A 10774-nucleotide genomic window follows, 5' to 3' on the forward strand; every position below is an offset into this window, starting at 1 on the left:
TGCTGTGGCTTGCTGTCACTGTACTGAATATCTCTATCCTTGGGAAAAATCAAAATTCAAAGTACATTTTCTATTGAATGTATATTACTTTCCCTTCGTTGTTAAGTTGAAGAATTGTAAGTTGAACCCCTGTAATTCAGTGGTTGTCTGTACGGCCAAGTGATCCTTACCAAGGGTGCCAGAAATATACAATGGGGAAAGAAGTCTGTTCAATAAAGTGTTGGGAAACTTTATTTACATACCTACACAAAGAATAAAATTGTATCTTTTTATTACATCATTCAAAAAAGTAAAAATCGAGTGGGCCGACGGCCTGGGCCTGGTGTTCAATTTAAACACGGAAAGCCTGGCTGCTGTGGACTACGGAAAGGAAACGACATTCGCCTGGCAGGCCGTGCTGCTGGCAGCGCCGCGCGCCGCGCTTCCCGGAATCGGCCCTTCTGCCCGCATTTGCCAACCGCCTCTCGTCTCGCCGTAGCCGCGCTCCGAAGGCTGAGGCCCGCCGCCGAGAGAGGGACGAGCGGCATGGCGGGCGGCGCGGACAGCCTGGACGGGGCTAGTGCCTGGCAGCACGTGTTCCTGCTCCTGGAATATTTAAAGGATGCGTCAAAGAAGATGAAAAGTGGGCTTGTGTTTATAAAACTGGCTAACCTACGTTCAGGGAAAGGAGCCATTTACTTGTTGAATATGTGTCTACCGCAGCTGTTTGAAATAAAAATTTTCAAGGAAAAAAAAAATTATTGGTTTATAAATGAATCAGTTCAAGCAGGAGGTCTTCATCACTTTGCCACACCTATGGACTCGCTGTTTCTACTTCTCCAGTACCTTATAATGGCCAGTAAAGAGGGGAAGTTTCAGCCCCTGGATCTAGTTGTGATGGATGACGTGTTCCCGGATTGCAACTTGTTGCTGAAACTTCCTGAACTTGAGAAGTTATAGACACATGACAGAGGAGAAAGAAATAGACAAGAAGAAATACTACAAGTACAGCAAAGAGAAGACATTAAAATGATTAGAAAAAAAAAAAGGTTAATGAGACAATGGCAGCATTAAAAACCAATAAGGTAAATGTCAGTGCCAGGGTACAGTCTATTGCGTTTTTCTCTAGTGACCAGGTTTCCCGTGACAAGGATGAGTATCATGTCCATTATGCCCATGGTCTGATATCTGATACATCCCTAAACAAATAAGTGATAACTTATCTAAATATTTTAAGCTTCCAGAACGTCCAGCTTCAGTGCCAAACCCTCCATAGAAGAAAACAAAGTTATCAGATAAGCCTGTAGAAGCAAAAGAAGATTACACTGTTTAATTGTAAAGATTTCAAGACTGTGAAGAAAAATAGTAAAATGACCACAACTCAGAAGGCTTTTGGAGAAGGAAATGGGAACCCACTCCAGTGTTCTTGCCTGGAGAATCCCAGGGACAGAGGAGCCTAGTGGGCTGCCATCTATGGGGTTGCACAGAGTCGGACACGACTGAAGCAACTTAGCAGCAGCAGAAGGCTTTGGCTAAAGTTAACAAGAGTGGAATGAAAAGTATTGATTCCTTTTTTGGTGCAAAACATGTTAAAAAAAAATTGGAATGATTTGGACCTTTGAAAGTGAAATTGAGCGAAAATATCTGCTTTCTTCATGTCCCACTTTCATCCTTGCCACCCTACTTCCGAACCCTTAATTACCACTTTTTGAAAAAAGGTAGGATGAGAGCAATTTTCAGATTCACTGAAACATTTCTTTGGATTTGAATTTTTTTTTTAATTTAATTTTATTTTTAAACTTTACATAATTGTATTAGTTTTGCCAAATATCAAAATGAATCCGCCACAGGTATACATGTGTTCCCCATCCTGAACCCTCCTCCCTCCTCCCTCCCCATTCCATCCCTCTGGGTCGTCCCAGTGCACCAGCCCCAAGCATCCAGTATCGTTCATCGAACCTGGACTAGCTACTCGTTTCATACATGATATTTCACATGTTTCAATGCCATTCTCCCAAATCTTCCAACCCTCTCCCTCTCCCACAGAGCCCATAAGACTGTGAATTTTGTGTTTCCTGAACAAAATATGAGAAAGTAATTGTGAAACATCATGGCTTATAGCCTTTGGAGTTTTATTTGACATCATGAAAAATAATCAAGTGAATAGAATTAACCTTTAGTATCAGAAATTCCTCAATAAACTGACGTAACCAAAAAAAGAAAAAAAAGTAAAAATCAACTCAACAGGGGATTAAAAGCATCAATTTAAGGTTTAAAGCTATAAAATTCAGAGAAGAGAACTACAGAAAACTTCAGGACATTGATCTTGGCAATATTTATTTTTGGATTTGACATTCAAAGCACAGGCAACAAAAGCAAAAATAGATAAGTAAAATTCTATCAAATTAAAAAGCTTTTTCGCACACAGCAAAAGACAATTAATAGAGTAAAATGTAAATCTATGGAATGGAAAGAAATATTTGCAAGCATGGAGAATTGGACATGACTTGGTGATGGAACAACACTAACATATCCAAAAGGTGTTAATGTTCGAAATGTATAAGGAATTCCTACTGTTCAATAAGCAAAAATCTGAATAACTCAACTGAAAAAAAAAAGTAGACCAAGGATTTGAATAGACTTTCTCTAAAGAAAATATATAATTAACCAATAGGTATATGAAAAATGCTCAACATCATTAATCAACAGGGAAAAGCAAATCAAAATAATGAGCTATTACTTCACAGCTGTTAGCATTAGTTGCTCAGTCATGTCTGAATTGTGATTTCATGGACGGTAGCCCACCAGGCTCCTCTGTCCATGGAATTTTCCAGGCAAGAATACTGGAGTGGGTTGCCATGCCCTCCTCCAGAGGATCTTCCTGACCCAGTTAAGATGTATGGAAATATCATTAACACTTCATCAAAAGAAAGATAACAAGTGTAGGAGAGGATGCAGAAAAAGTGGAATCATCAATATTGATGAGAATGTAAAATGGGGCAGCTGCTGTGAAAAACTGGAGATTCCTCCAGAAATTAAAAATATAACTGCTCTAAGACTTAACAATCGTGCAAAGTATTTATCCAGCGGGATCAAAATTAGGATCTTGAAGAGCTATTTACACTCCCATGCTCATCGGAGCACTATCCACAGTAACCAAGGTATGGAAGCAACTTAAATGTCCATTAACAGGTGAATGCATAAAGAAAATGTGTTATATACACATAGTCAAATATCACTGTCATAAAAAATGGAAATCCTGCCATAAGTACAACGCAGATGAACCTTGAGGACAGTATGCTAAGCCAATCACAGAAGAACAAATATTTACACTTAAATGAGGTATTTAAAATAATAAAACTCATCAAGGCATAGAGTAACATTGTGGTTTCCAGTGGCTGTGATGAGGGCAAATTGAAAAGTTGCTATTCAAATCTAAAGTTTCAGCTGTGCAAGATGAGTAAGTTGTAGAGGTCTGCTGTATGACACTGGTCTGTAGCTAACAATGCTATGTTGCATATTAACAATACTGTATTTTATATTTAAAAGTTTATTAAGATGCTAGTGCTCAATCATGTTCTTCTGTGGCCCTGAGGACTGTAGCCCACCAGGTTTCTCAGTTCATGCAATTTCCAAGCAAGATTCTGGAGTGCGATGCCATTTCCTACTCCAGGGGATCTTCCAGAGAAGATCTGATGGATGGAATCTTCGACTTGCATCAACTGCATTGGCAGGCAGATGCTTTCCCACTTAGCCACCTGGGAAACTGAAGACTCTAGATCTCATGTTAAATGTTTTAACTACAATACAAATAAAGAAATAAAAAGAAAGCCAAGAAATGCTGGCAGCAACCAGTAATTAGAAGAAACAAGAGAAAGATTCCTGCACAGTCCTTCTGAAGGGAATTCAAGCTTGCCAACACCTTGATTTTGAACTTCTGACCTCTGGATCAGTGAGGGAATAAAATTTAGTTGTTTTATGTCACCTGCTAAGTCGTTTCAGTTGTGTCCGACTCTGTGAGACCCCATAGACGGCAGCCCACCAGGCCCCGCCGTCCCTGGGATTTTCCAGGCAAGAGTACTGGAGTGGGGTACCATTGCCTTCTCCCTTATGTCACCTAGTCTGTGGTAATTGGTTATAACAGCCACAGAAAACTAATACACTGTATAATGAAAATAGGGAATATACTGTCTTGCTAATACACTAATGAACAAGTTGGTAACACACCAAAGAATGAATTTTAGTTGTTTTATGCCACCAGTTCTTGTGGTCATTGGTTTTAACAGCCATGGAAAACTGATACACTGTATAATGAAAATGGAAAATACCCTGGCTTTAGGGCTGGGAGAACACTCACGTAATATGACTGTTACATTTCTCTGAATCTTAAATTCTGTTTTTAGGAGAAGTATCACTATTTTGTGAGCTTTTAAAACAAGTCATTCTATCAATTGCAATTGTGACACATCTTTGTTTGATAAAAGCAAACCGATTAAAAGATAATTTTGTCTTTTATCCTAAAAGATAAAAGAATGAAGCTTTGCCAGATTCTTATTCTATATCTTTTGAGAGAATTATATGGTATGTCTTCTGAAGTGTGTTGCTATGGTGAATTCCTTTTATTGAATTTAAGATTTTGAACTAACCTTGTGTTCCTAGGATAACCCCATTTGGCCATAATGTATAATGATCTTTATTTATTGCTATATTTTATTTACTAATATTTCATTAAGGATATCTGAAGCTATATTTCTGAGGATATTGATCTCTAGAAGTTTTCAGAATCACTTACAAAATCTTTGAATTTGTTTTTATTAGGGTAATACTGATTTTAATTCTTAGTAAGTAAATTGTATAGTTTGTCTTCTATGGAATTTATTCATTTCACTCTAAGATATCAAATTTACTGGCAAAACTAGAAAACTGATACTCATTTTTAGCCTTTAATGTCCTTAAAACTTATAGAAATATCCTTTTTCTCATTCACTGATGGCAATTATGGTATCATATACCTATTTGTTTTAAAGATCTTCTCAGAGATCTATTATTATTGATCAAAGTAGAAATATTGAGTTTCACTGAAGCTTTTCTGTTCTTTTTTCTTCTCATGATCTTAGTGATTTCTGCTCTTACCTTTATTATTTCTTCCTGCATTTATTTGTCTTCTTTTTCTAGTTTTTAAGGTGGAATTTTTCACTTACTAATTTTGTCTTTTGTATAAGCATTTAATGTGACATTTTTCCCCAAGCACTATTTTCTCTGTCTCACAAATATTAAGATTTTGTGTTTCCATTATTACTAAATCAGAATATTTAAAAATTTCCTTGTGTTGTGTGTTTATGTGTAAAGTAATAAACACAAAGGAGAGAAAATAAATTGAGAATTCTGAATACTTGAAACTTGAATTAGCAGCTTTTTGAACTACATCTTTTTCACATTAATCATGCATTTATTTCTCATAACACAATTATGGTATAGATATTATTAATACCCTTGTATTGCAGATAAATCATTGCTTAATATTCCTATCTTGAAATTAGTAGATTATTACAGTAAGAAATTTGAATATTATGCCAGATCAGGGAGAAAATATTTCTATTATATCTTAATTCTCTGTATATCTGCTGGAAATTATAATAATAAAATTTTGATCTTCTAGATTGATTTCTAGATTTTGATTATTATTTTTGTTTATTTTTATTTTTGAGCTAAATTCTGATAAAAATCCTCAAGTTGTTTTCTAACTATTTCATCAAATTCTCAGAAGAATTAATTTTCATTTTAAAAGTTTTAAGAAAGAAAGAGGTAGGCTCTTGCATATGCTTTTATAAAATTAGGAGGGTAGATTATTGTAGCAACATAAAGAAGATCATGAGTAAAACAGTTATTTAAGAAATTATCTGAGTTGATCATTTGATTCCCATTGAAACATAAATAGAAGGCCATACTAGGAATGTGGCAATACACAAGTCTATTAAATGAATGCAATTGATGTCTGTGGGAAGGTGTTTGCCTGAATCAAGTGTGCTAGATTCACTTTTATTATTAAAATCTGATTTTTAGTAACTGATTACACATTATTTTTGCTCATTGATCTCTATGTTTTATTCATCTTCTTTGTTCTCTATTTTTTTTTTTCTTCACTGACATTTGCTCTTGTTTTGTTGATATATCCCCTCCTCTTTCATGTATCAAGTTTTTCAGGTACTTGAATGATTTTTTTTCAATCTATTCTTGTTCTAACTTCAGCAGTTTTTATATCTTTTTAAAAGCTGTATCTATTGTTATGTGTCCTCACAAGTTGAGGAAATAAAAGATATTTGTGCTTTTGTTTTTTTTTCCCTAAAAAGAGACATCTTTTTTCAAAAGACATAAAAGTAATTCTAATTCTCTTGGTGAAGAATGTAAATGAATCAAACATAATTTTGTGCTAGTCAGTCACACAGAACCAAATGAAATGTTTTGAATTATATTATTAGTAAAAATCCCTTTTTTTCTGAGTAAGAAACCATACTTGTATCTTAACCTTTATAAAATGAAGAAGACTCTGCCCTCTCCACCCCTTTTTGAGGGAAGATAGGAGTTTAAATATGTCCAAGTCAGTCTGTGGAAGGCTAAAAATAATTTTGGAAACTAAAAAACTAACTTATTTGCATTTCTTTAGCTTGCCATAAGCCCACACTATCTTTTCTTTAAGAAATAAGAGAAGGTTCTTATTAAACAGAGATTTTTACTTAAAATTAAAATTAGCATATTTCTGACTTATTCATTAGTGCAGCTACTGTACTTTCTTCAGACCACTGTGCTGTGCTGTACTTAGTCGCTTAGTTGTGTCAGACTCTTTGCAGTCCCATGGACTCCTCTGTCCTGTCCAACTCTGTGACTCGCCAGGCTCCTCTGTCCATGGGGATTCTCCAGGTGAGAATACTGGAGTGGGTAGCCATGCCCTCCTCCAGGGATCTTCCCAAACCAGGGATCTAATCCAGGTCTCCTTCATGTCAGATTTTTATTGAAATTAGAATATTTCACCCTGTGTTCTTATCCAACTTTTTCAAGTTAATTCATAACACTGCAATATGAATATGCTTATAAACATTATTGCCATCTTAGTATTCATACTTCACTCTGATTTTATGCAGGAAACTTTCATTATTTTAAAATAAACTTAATGTTTATTGAGATATTTTATTAGTAAGCTTACACTACGACTTTTCTTCAGAAGTTACAACTTTCTTCAGAGATGACACCAATTACTATTGATTTTTCCTCATTTCTGTATCAAATTAGATTCCATAACACTAATGTTTGAATGAAAAGTCATCATTTACATCATTAGCATAACATAGTATATAGCAACAGTCATTATTATAACCATAAAGATCTTTGTCATATCTTTATATTAGTCTTTCAAAGAAACAATCTATTCTATATAGATGGTATATATGTATGTATAAATTATTTATCATAATGTATTTCCCTATAGCAAATGTTTAGGGAAAATGGTATTTAAGTATTTCTTAAAGTTGGAGATTACTTGATGTATTGATCATAAAAGGAATAAGCCTTTCATGGTCTATGTCTGATATTTGTTCCATATTCTGGTATTTGGTCTTAAAATTTCTACTCAGATTAAGTGGTGTGGTATATGAACTAAGTTTTCACGTATATCCAGACTCACTTTTGTTTTCTTTTGCTTCTCAAAGCCACTGAATCAGATTTTCTTTCTTTTTTTTATTTTCCTACTTCTTTAGTTGTTTGGTCTTGATTTTATGCCCCATTTAAAATGGGATTTTTCTTTATTATTAGATTAGAGCCACAGAGAAATTAACTTCATTCTTTTTGATATTGCTAGATTTGTCCTTGGGTTTTCCATTGATATTGATTTTTGAGCAGAGAAAAGAGATCCAGAATGAGGGATCTCCTTTTGTCCAGTGGCTTACCCTGACCTCTGAAATGAATGATTATAATGGAGCTCTACCATAGTCTCTGCTATTGATTTCCTACCACCCAGAAACACTGTAATACAATTGGAGGCTGGGAGTCATTTTAATGTCTTCTTCCATTTGGCCTCATTGAATCTAAGACTAGAATAAACTGCTTAAAGCAGATTCTGTGTTTGGAATTTGGTTTCATTTTAAAAACTACTTTGAGAGTTTATTCATTGTAATGTATTCCTTTGTCTCTATCAGTCAGTACTTAGGAAGAGAGGATTTAAATGCTTGCCCTCAAGTTGTCATTTTTCTTAGAAATATAATTTATCTTGTTTTGACATCTCGTCATCAAACACTAACATTTGTTATTTGGCTGTTTCACGTTAATACAGTGATAGTCCCAGGAGCTATCAGGGTTTATGAGACAATTTTATCTTCCTATAAATTGTCACAGGGCAGTATGCATTTCCTGGCTTCTAGGCTGTCACTTCCAAATACTCTATGTCTCCAGATACCAGTCAATTTCCTCCTACTATTTTTCTGATTCTAATATGCCGAGATTTAGATAACAGGTATTAAATTTGTCCTTCCTAGAATGAGTTTCACAAAGATGCTTCTAGGATAGGGAGTATTTTCTTCAATTATAAACTGTCAGGACTGTTTCTGGTGGAATTTAGTAAGATTTATTTTTTCACTTTTTTTTCCTGGTTATTGTCACATGAACTTTTAACCAAAAATTCAGACTTCATTTGGAGAACTGTTATTCTACAATTCTTAACTGTATTCCATAATGACCAAACAGAAAAGGTCATCTAAATTCTGTCTGTGAAAGATACCAAAATAGGAATGACAGAAATACTGAAAGATTTCGTTCAATACCTGTTTCAACATGAATGTTCAGGCAAATAGAAATCAGCAAATAATCCTTTATACATAAACAACTTTATTTCGTAAAAAATCATAATTATTATTCACTGTCATCAGGCCACTTTGATAGATAATGAAAGAGGATGCTAAGATAAAAAGGATATTCATGTTTTATGTACAGCCCAATTGTTTATTTTTTTATTCATTTTTTATTGAAGGATAATTGCTTTACAGAATTTTTTTGTTTTCTTTCAAACCTCAAAATGAATCAGCCATAAGTATATATATATATATCCCCTCCCTTTTGAACCTCCCTTCCATTTCCCTCCCCATCCCACACCTCTAGGTTGATACAGAGCCTTGTATTAAGTTTCCTGAGCCATACAGCAAATTCCCATTGGCTATATATTTTACATATGGTAATGTAAGTTTCATGGAACAACAGACTGATTCCAAATAGGAAAAGGAGTACATCAAGGCTGTATAATGTCACCCTGCTTAATGCAGAGTACATCATGAGAAATGCTGGGCTGGAAGAAACACAAGCTGGAATCAAGATTGCCAGGAGAAATATCAATAACCTCAGATATGCATATGACACCACCCTTATGGAAGAAAGTGAAGAGGAATTAAAAAGCCTCTTGATGAGAGTGAAAGAGGAGAGTGAAAAAGTTGGCTTAAAGCACAACATTCAAAAAACGAAGATCATGGCATCTGGTCCCGTGACTTCATGGGAAATAGATGGGGAAACAGTGGAAACAATGGCTGACTTTATTTTTCTGGGCTCCAAAATCAGTGCAGATGGTGATTGCAGCCATGAAATTAATAGATGCTTACTCCTTGGAAGGAAACTTATGACCAACTTAGCATATTGAAAATTAGAGACATCACTTTGCCAACAAAGGTCCGTCTAGTCAAGGCTATGGTTTTTCCAGCGGTCATGAACGATATGAGAGTTGGACTGTGAAGAAAGCTGAGTGCCGAAGAATTGATGCTTTTGAATTGTGGTGTTGGAGAAGACTCTTGAGAGTCTCTTGGACTGCAAGGACATCCAACCAGTCCATCCTAAAGGAGATCGGTCCTGGGTGTTCATTGGAAGGACTGATGTTGAAGCTGAAACTCCAATACTTTGGCCACCTCATGTGAAGAGTTGACTCATTGGAAAAGATCCTGGTGCTGGGAGGTATTGGGGGCAGGAGGAGAAGGGGATGACAGAGGATGAGATGGCTAGATGGCATCAACGACTCAATGGACGTGAGTTTGAGTGAACTTCAGGAGCTGGTGATGGACAGGGAGGCCTGGCATGCTGCAATTCATGGGGTTGCAGAGTAGGACACGACTGAGCGACTGAACTGAACTGAATGTAAATTTCCATGTTACTCCTTCCATATATCTCACCCTCTCCTCCTCTCTCCCCATGTCCATAAGTATATTTTTGTTTCTCCGCTGCTGCCCTGTAAATAAATTCTTCAGTATCATTTTTCTAGATTCCATGTATATGCATTAGAATACAATATTTATCCTTCTCTTTCAGACTCACTTCACTCTGTATAATAGGTTCTAGGTTCATCCACCTCATCAGAACTGACTCATATGTATTCCATTTTATGGCTGAGTAATATTCCATTGTGTATATGTACCACAACTTCTTTATCCATTCATCGGTCAATGGACATCTAGGTTGCTTCCATGTTCTAGCTATTGTAAACAGTGCTGCAATGAAAAATGGGATACATGTGTCTTTTTCAGTTTTGGTTACCTCAGGGTATATGCCTAGGACTGGGATTGCTGGGTTATATGGTGGTTTTATTCCTACTTTTTAAAGGAATCTCCATACCATCTTCCATAGTTCAGTCAGTCACTCAGTCGTATCTGACTCTCTGAGACCCCATGGACTGCAGCAAGCCAGGCTTCCCTTTCCATCGCCAACTCCCAGAGTTTACTCAAAGTCAAGTCCATTGAGTCGGTGATTCAACCATAAGATGGCCATTCAACCA

General features: G+C 35.9%; 1 pseudogene; it reads left to right on the top strand.

Moving 5' to 3' along the window:
- Positions 1 to 525: 525 nt before the first annotated feature.
- Positions 526 to 1255, top strand: LOC102393601 (annotated as a pseudogene).
- The last annotated feature ends 9519 nt before the right edge of the window (positions 1256 to 10774 follow it).

Source organism: Bubalus bubalis, chromosome 12, assembly GCF_019923935.1.
Source record: "Bubalus bubalis isolate 160015118507 breed Murrah chromosome 12, NDDB_SH_1, whole genome shotgun sequence".
In the NCBI taxonomy this organism is placed as follows: domain Eukaryota; kingdom Metazoa; phylum Chordata; class Mammalia; order Artiodactyla; family Bovidae; genus Bubalus; species Bubalus bubalis.